This window comes from Podarcis filfolensis (genome assembly GCF_964270895.1).
Source record: "Podarcis filfolensis genome assembly, chromosome: 7".
NCBI classification, from domain to species: Eukaryota; Metazoa; Chordata; class Lepidosauria; order Squamata; family Lacertidae; genus Podarcis; species Podarcis filfolensis.
Window position 1 is genome coordinate 52,956,400 of NC_139603.1, and position 8,822 is coordinate 52,965,221.

Below are 8,822 nucleotides of genomic sequence, written 5' to 3' on the forward strand. Positions count from 1 at the left end.
TTAGACGTGGGGCTGCGCGCTGCGGCTCTGGAAGTGAAACTGAACTTCAATAAAGGCTTTTATACTTAACAACGAAGCAGCGTTGGTCCTTTGTGAGCTGGGACCTAGGGTAGCCCTGACAGTATGCTCCGTCCCTCATAAAAACCTCGCAGCGTGAGTTGGTGCAGCGAGGGGCAAGACTTGGTGTTTTGCGAGCTCACGAAGATAGGCAAAGATGACTACAGAGAGCCAGGTGAAAGAACTGCAAGAAGCAGTCACGACGCTTTACGCGGAAGTAGCAGCATCCAGGAAAAGAGAAGAAGAAGCAGTAGCGCTCTGCCGGGATCTGCAAGCCAGGTGGGACCGTTGGGGGAAAGAGGGGCTGCCAGGACCCAAACCGGAGGGAGTTGGCCTCGGGAAGAGGGGGGGCAGCCTGGTGGCGCACTTTGATGGGAACCTGCAGCAATACCCTAACTTCAGAGCTGACGTGGTTTACGCGCTCAATTTGCTTCGGAAAGACTTTAGAGATGAGGAAGAGAAGGTGGGCTTCATAATCACTCATTTGCATGGGGAAGCAAAAGCGTGGCTGCGGAATTTGTGGCGCGAAAAAGACCCTGCCCTCAAAGATTCCGATGCATTTATCAAAGCTATGGACGCTTGCTTTAAATCTACGGTAGATGTAGATATTGCTCGGAGGGAAATGCATGGACTACAGCAAGGGAAAGCGACGGTGAGGCAGTATCACTCGCGCTTTTTTGCCTTACTGAACGTGCTGGGCTGGGAGAAGGACTCCATTGCTGTCAGAGACCTGTTCTGGGAGGGGCTAAGTGGAGAGGTGAAAGATGAACTGGCAAGAGGAGAAAGACCCCAAAATACCCAAGAAGTTGCCCAAAGAGCGTTGGCAATTGGTGTGCGCCTGGAAGGACGTAAGGGAAGCACCCCAGCCAGGACAACCCCTTTCTTTCCCAGAGAGGCGGGGCGGGCGCTGTCCATGCCTCCTTTGGGAAGGGGAGAAGAGCCGATGGAGATTGGTGGTGCAAGGGCTCAGACTGCCAGCAGAGCCCAAACACCGGGAGCAGTCAAGGGGAAGGCTCCTAGAGGGACCAGGAAGTGTTACATCTGCGACAGTGCACAGCACATGGCCAAAGAGTGTCCCCAGAGGCTCCAGAAGCACACTGCAGCCTCAGCAACAGTAAAGGGAACAGGTGAGCAGCTGAAACAGCTGCAGGGGGAAGAAGAAGCCTGGTTGGAAACAGAGCCACTGGGGCCCAACCAGGCAAGTCAGTGAAGCAGTCCCCAGAGATTTTACAGCCCACAGACCCCCTCCCACCCAAACCAGTGGTGCAACTCACCGCATCGCTCCAGTTGCCCAATGGGCACACCATGCAAGTACCAATAACCATTGACTCTGGGAGCAACGCAGACTTTATTGGAGTGGACTTTATCAAGCAACATCGCATAGCACTCATGCCAGCCACGATGCCCCTAAACGTCGTGACGGTCGATGGCAGGAAGCTACTGGGAGGAGAGGTGGTACAGCAAACACCACCGATGGTGATGCAAATTGGAAACCACCGCGAAGTCATCAGCTTCAACGTCACCCACCTGTCGGACACGCCCATAGTGTTGGGTATGAGTTGGCTGGATAGGCACAGCCCGGCATTGGCATGGTACCAGCGGCAGTTGACCTTCTGTTCCTCCTACTGCGCAGAACACTGCATCCAGACCCGCCAGGAGGAGGAGGGGCAAGAGGATGAACCGCAGCTACACCTAGGCATGGTGCAAGCGGTACCCAACAAGTACAAGGAGTTTTTGGAGGTCTTCTGCGAGAGGGAAGCGGATAAGCTGCCTCCCCACAGGCCTTACGACTGCAAGATTGACCTCCTGCCGGGAGCGACGCTGCCGACTGGGAAACTGTATTCCATGTCTGAAGATGAACTGCAAGAACTCAGGGAGTTCATAGATCACAACTTGAAGCGGGGGTTCATCCAAGAATCTAAAGCAGTGGGGGGCAGTCCCGTGTTTTTCGTGAAGAAGAAGGACACGCCCCAACGGAGACTCATAGTTGATTTTAGGACCATAAATTCCAAAACAAAGCCCGCAGCATTCCCCATGCCCAAGATCGACGACCTGCTCGCGACGGTGAGGAAGGGACGGATCTTCACCAAGTTGGATCTACGAGGGGCGTACAACCTTATACGCATGCGGGAGGGCGATGAGTGGAAGACAGCCATGTTTACACCTTTAGGCACCTATGAATATCGCGTAATGCCTTTTGGTCTGCAAAATGGCTCCCATACCTTCCAAGCTTTCATGCATCACGTGTTAGCGGGACTCCTCTGCAAGAAGTGCGTCTGCTTCCTGGACGATATCCTGATCTTCTCGGAATCGCAGGAGGCTCACGAGAGGGACGTCAAGGAGGTCCTGCAGAGGCTACGGGAGCACAGACTTTACGCCAAATTAGAGAAGTGCCAGTTCGACATGACGGAGGTGGATTTTCTGGGCTACAAGCTGTCCGACAAGGGACTCGCCATGGACAGCGCCAAGGTCCGCGCGGTGTTGGACTGGAAGAGCCCGCGCAATCGGAAGGAGGTCCAGAGGTTCGTCGGCTTCGCCAACTTTTATCGCAAGTTCATCAAAGGGTTCGCGAAGGAGACGGCGGCCATCACGGACACCCTCAGCTCCAAGAAGAAGAAGTTCACCTGGACGGACCAGGCGGAGCAGTCCTTTCGGAGACTCAAGCGTCTCTTCGCGTCCGAAGAACAGCTGCTACATGTAAACCCCAGCAGACCAATGAGGGTTGAGACGGACGCCTCAGACAGAGCAGTGGGGGCCGTCCTGTTGCAGCAAGATCCGCAAGGGGAATGGAGGCCGTGCGCATTCTACTCCAGGAAACTCAGCAAGGCGGAACAGAACTACACCATCTGGGACAGGGAGTTGCTGGCCATTCATGCAGCTTTCAGGGCGTGGCGGCACTTCCTCGTTGGAGCCAGACACACAGTGCAAGTCCGCACGGACCATAAGAACCTGGAGTACTGGCGCACGGCGCGGTTCCTGAACCAGAGACACATCCGCTGGGCGGAGTTCTTTGCGGATTTCGATTTCCGGATAGAATACATCCCGGGAGACAACAACGTCATGGCGGATGCACTATCCAGGAAGCCGCAGTATCTCGAGGAAGCGGCGCCGGTGGCGGCCAAGCACATTTTCGCACCGAAAGCGTGGGCGTGCGCTTCAGCTGCCGTGGACCTGGACGCGGTGCGTCGAGCGCTGCAGACGGATTCGTTCGCACAATCCAAGATGGAGGAGGTGCGAAGAGGCACAGCGAAGGACGACGAGTTCCAGATACGAGACGGACTGCTCATCCGCAAAGGGGCTCTCTACGTGCCCGGAGACGACCTCCGCGCGAAAGTCTTGCAGCAGCTACACGACGCGCCCAGCGCTGGGCACTTCGGCAAGGACAAAACGGCGGAATTAGTAACCAGAGACTTTTGGTGGCCCAAGGTGAGGGGAGAAGTCGCGGATTACGTCTCCAGGTGTGACACCTGCCAAAGGGCCAAGCCAGTACACAGGAAGCCAGCGGGTCTACTAGAACCCCTACAGACGCCGCTCGAACCGTGGGAGAGAGTGGCCCTGGACTTTGTCACAGATCTGCCCAGCTCGCGAGGCAAAACAGCGGTGCTCGTGGTCGTAGACATGTTCACCAAGATGGCACACTTTATTCCGTGCGCGAAGGTGGCCACAGCGGAACAGACCGCCAAGCTGTTCATAGACCACGTGTTCAAAGCTCACGGCTTGCCGCGGTCCATCCTGTCCGACCGGGGTCGCCAATTCGTCTCGAGCTTCTGGCAGAAGCTGCTGGGCATCCTGAACGTCAAGATCAACTTAGCGTCGGCACGACACCCGCAGACCAACGGACAAGCGGAGAGGGTCAACGCCATCATGCAGCAGTACCTGCGATGCTACGCCAATCAACAACCCTCGACCTGGGTGGACTACCTACCGCTGGCCGAGTTTGCCTACAACAACACGAAGCACGGGTCTACGGGAGTGACACCGTTCTTCGCCAATAATGGGCGGCATCCCAGAACTTTCCCAGGGTTAGAGACGAAGGGGGAGGGGGAGCCAAGGGGAGCAGAGCACTTAGCAGCAGAGTTACAGGAGGTCCACGAGCAACTCCGCAGGCAATTGGAACTGGCGAAACACGCCTACAAAATGCAGGCAGACAAGCACAGGAGGGTCGGGGAGGACATCCAGGTGGGGGACTGGGTCTGGTTAGCAGCCCAGGCAGTGCCGGCCAGGACGCTAGCTAAGAGGAAGCTCAAGCACAAGCAGCTGGGACCTTACCAGGTCGCGGCGCAAATCAATCCAGTGGCCTTCCGGTTGACACTCCCGGAGGGCTCCAGAATGCACCCAGTCTTTCATAGGTCAGTGCTCACACCCTACAGGGAACCCCACAGGTTTCAGGCGACAGGGAACGCGCCAGACACACTTAGTGAATCTCCGAAGAGGGAGGGGTCACGGAGGGCGACGCCACTCAACGAGGTCACGGAGATTTTGGACTCGAGGTGGGGGGAAGAGGGGGTGGAATACCTCCTCGCCAGGGAAGGTACCCCAGCCAGTGCCAACAGGTGGGTACCGTGCTATGCCGTGGAGGAGCACTATCTTAAAGACGAGTTCCATGCACTCTTCCCACACAGACCTATGCCGGCAGAGTATTTCGACGACTGGCTCTTCACGCCCACACTGTCAGCCAGTACGTTCCAGGGTTTTTCATCAGCTGAAGAGACGACGCCAGACACTAGCTCCTCGGAGGGGTCTCTCTCGGGGTTTGCCACAGACCGCTCCTATTGGTGGGACACTCAACCGGAGGTGGGGTGGCGCAGGGAGCTGCTGCGGGGACCTTTGCAAGCTGTCTCACCAGAGGTACCCGGGGGAGGGGAGGACATGGACGTGTTGGGGGAGGATCCTGGATTCGAGCACATCAGCAGAGAGATGGAAGCAGAGGAAATCGACGTCGACGAGCCCGTTGCGGTTGGGCCGGATCCAGTGGACCGGCTACACACCAGGGGGGAAGAATGGTATCCCGCACTCACACCCACTGGACTGGAGCACCCGGAACCCACACCCGAAGAGGGGGAGGGGGGAAGGGGGGGCTTCGAGGGGGGGATGGATGTCAGGGAATCAGGAGCAGGAGCACTGGGGAGAGAGGATTGGGAGAGCGAAGGGGAAGAATCCGAGGGCAGCGTAGGGGAGTATGACAGTGGCCCGAGAGATTCCATGAGCTTCTCCAGCGAATCAGAAGATTCCCAGAAGGGGGCGCCGATGGTCAGGGCAAGGGGGGTCCCAGGGGGGACGCACCAGAAACAAGGAGCCAGAGGGGAACCCCAAAGCAGCAGTGGAGGATCAGGACCAGTTTCCCCACCAGAGCGTAGTGGGGGGGAGGAGTCACATGTGTCAGGAGCAGTGTCTCCTCCAGAGAGGGAGTCAGGGCTGACCACGCCTCCAACGGAGGGGAGGTCAGTTGCAGCTAGCCCCCCCGATGGGGGAAGCAGTGACAGCAGCAGTGGAACGGTCAGGAGGAAAGTTGCTGGCTGGGCGCGCGCGCCAAGTTCAAATGTGCAGGCGCGCGGAACAGCAGGAGACCCGGATGGGGAACCAGCTCCTAAAGCCCGCCGGAGGGAGGGAGAAGGCTCAGGGGAATCAGCGGGAGAAGAGGCTAGAAAGGGCGGAACCCCGGCGGGCAGGCGGACCCAGAGGAGGAAGGAGCAGCGGAGAAGGTGGAGCAAGGCTAGACTCTTAAATTGGTGTCAAGGGGGAGGAGACTCAGACGGAGCATCAGTGGTCTGACACTTTAGACGTGGGGCTGCGCGCTGCGGCTCTGGAAGTGAAACTGAACTTCAATAAAGGCTTTTATACTTAACAACGAAGCAGCGTTGGTCCTTTGTGAGCTGGGACCTAGGGTAGCCCTGACAACATGCTTTCACATTGCAGAAAAAAATCCTAACTTCATATCTACACTGATGGAGTCTGAGATGATGGTGACTGGCTAGAAAGGGGATTTGGGAGTTGTAGGTTAATGAAAATGTTGACCCAATGTGCAGCTGCTGTGAAAAGCATGGATTCCATGCTGAAGATCATTAGGAAAGGATTTGAAAATTAAACTAACACTATCATAATGCCTTTGTACAAAACTATGATGCAACCTCACTCAAAATAGGACATTGTGATGCTGCAAAGGGGCCTGGACGCTGGAGCAACTCTCACATGAAGAAGAGTGATCACATTTGGGGCTTTTTAGCTGGGGAAAATGGTGAATAGAGGGACTCAGTTCTGTGTTGATGTTATTTGTAGAGACATTGCCTTTCTTGCATAGAGGAAGGTATCCAAAAGGTCATGAAATCACTACTAATGAATTTACTGATTTTTCCTGAGCTTATGTGGAAAAATCTGCAACACTCAACTGTAAGAGGGTGGCTACTGAAGTGCTTCAATCTTGCAGGCAAGCAATTCACAGAAGTGATCCATAGAAAGCACAGGAGTAACCAGGTACTTGACAGTGGTTTCATAGAATCATAGAACTGTTGAGTTGGAAGGGACCATGAGGGTCATCTAGTCCAACCCCTGCAATACAGGAATCTTTTGCCTAACGTGGGGCTGAAACCCACAACATGAAGATTACATGCTCTACCAACTGAGTTATCCCAGGGATTGGGTTTGTTCCCTTACAAATCAAAAACTCTGTTTGAGGAACATTTCTCTTTTTAAAGTACACCTACTGTATATACATACACACAAAAACAAACACACACACTTTTTTTGTGCATGGAGCTCAAACAGGACGCAAACTCCTGTAGCAAATGAGATTATAATCTCTCTATATAATAAAATTACTTTCTGTAACAACGTATGCAGTTTTGCTCTTAAATGCTTCCTACAAATTCACCGTTAATGGGTTTTCTTCCAAGTGCCTTGATCTCCTTAATATACCATTTTAATTCCACAGTGACATACTTGCTTTCTCACAGAAGAGTCTCAAGAAGAAAGTGCAGTGAAGATGAAGAGAATGGTCTGATTTACATATAATGACAAATCATAGTTCGCTATCATTTGTAAGAATGAGTTTGATCTCAGATTCACATGCTTTCCCCTCGTATGTACAGCATGCTTAGTTAATAAGCCAGGATATCAAACCATGGTTTGATTGTGGCCAGATATCACCATTTGTTCACTATGATTTTTTTTTTAAAAAACCCCCCATCAATTTCCAGTATTCAGATGAAACAGGAAACTACTGTTTGTTAGAAACTGGAATAAACTTTCAGCTTTCTCCCTTTAGTCATAAAGGAAGGGGGAAAGGGAGAATGCATGTAACAAGAAACTGTGGTCTGAATTGGATCACTGTCTTTCAACAGATTGGGTAGCAACAGTGCCCTGTTCCTCATATCCACAGGCTTGTGGCTCAACAAAATGCTACCGAATTACAAAACTATGCTGCTGCTATGGCAAAAAAAATATTAGCCGCCTGCACCAGCCTGTTGCTTTTCTTTTTTGGAAAATCTCCAATAGTACAAGGTTCTTTTCCCCACCCAGACTAGGCACTTTGCTAAGCCCAAGAGAGAAAAGACACAAAATCTAGAATTAAGTTCAAACTTTAATGGACCCAAGTTCCATCAGCCCTAGCCAGCAAAGCCAAAGGTCAGTGACAATGGAAGTTGGAGTCCAACAACTGGCACACTCCTGTGAGTGGCCTTGGCAGGATCTGGTCCCAGGAGGTACAAGCAAAGCTCTCATCAAAGGGAGCAGGGTTGAAGGTGCAGCACAGTCAAACAAATCAGGTCTGAAGAGGAAGACCGTGTATACTCTGGCCTCCTACACCACGCCCCAACCGTAGCCAATGGTAGTGAAAGTTTTCAGGGATTGCTTCCTCACAAGGAGACCCCTTACTCACAAGCTGTGCAAGGAATCTGACACCGACATATGTATCCTATGGTGTCACTCTTTGGTCCAGACATGGACCTCCTTGCACCAGCATTTTGCAGACCTGTGGAATGGCCCCACCTCCACCTTCTCTGACAATCTCAAGGGTTTTCCAGCAGGCCTTGCCTCAGAGGTCCCCTTAAGAGGATTCTGAGGACAGGTTTCAGGCACCTCAAGGCACGTGACCTTTGGGGTCCTCCTCTGAGGACTCTGTGGCTACATTGACATCACACATTTGAAACTGTAGTTTGTTAAGGTTGTGAGAGTTTCTATAAGACCTCTATTTCCCTCACATAGCTGCAGTTCCCAGGGTTCTCTGGGAAGAAGGGTTGATGGTTAAATTGGCCACTTAGTCTTTGAAGAAAAAGCAGCAAAATGTATGCAGGAAAGAAAAGGAAAGAAAATAATAATAATAATAATAATAATAATAATAATAATAATAACAACAACAACAACAACAACAATTTATTATTTGTACCCTGCCCATCTGGCTGGGTTTTACACTAAAATGTCACACATTAAAAACTTCCCTAAACTAAGAGGTCTTCTGAAAAGCAGCGATCAGGAGTGAAACATGCTCCCATAACCAGTTTCCCACTTAAAGGCACTCCATCTTGACTACTATTTGTGCTTAAAGGTGCTTTATGCAATTAACTGCATCTTCAGAGGGTCAGTAGTGCCCTCCTAGTGCCCTAGCCCACTTTGGGAGTGTATTCCAGACTGGATCCAGGCAGTGTGCATATCATATGTTTCACTCAAACAAAAATGAGAGACATTAGTAATTTCAGCATTACGCATTCACATATTATAGCTATGACTAGAATAAACGTCAGGAGAAGATACATACATTAAGAACTAGATAT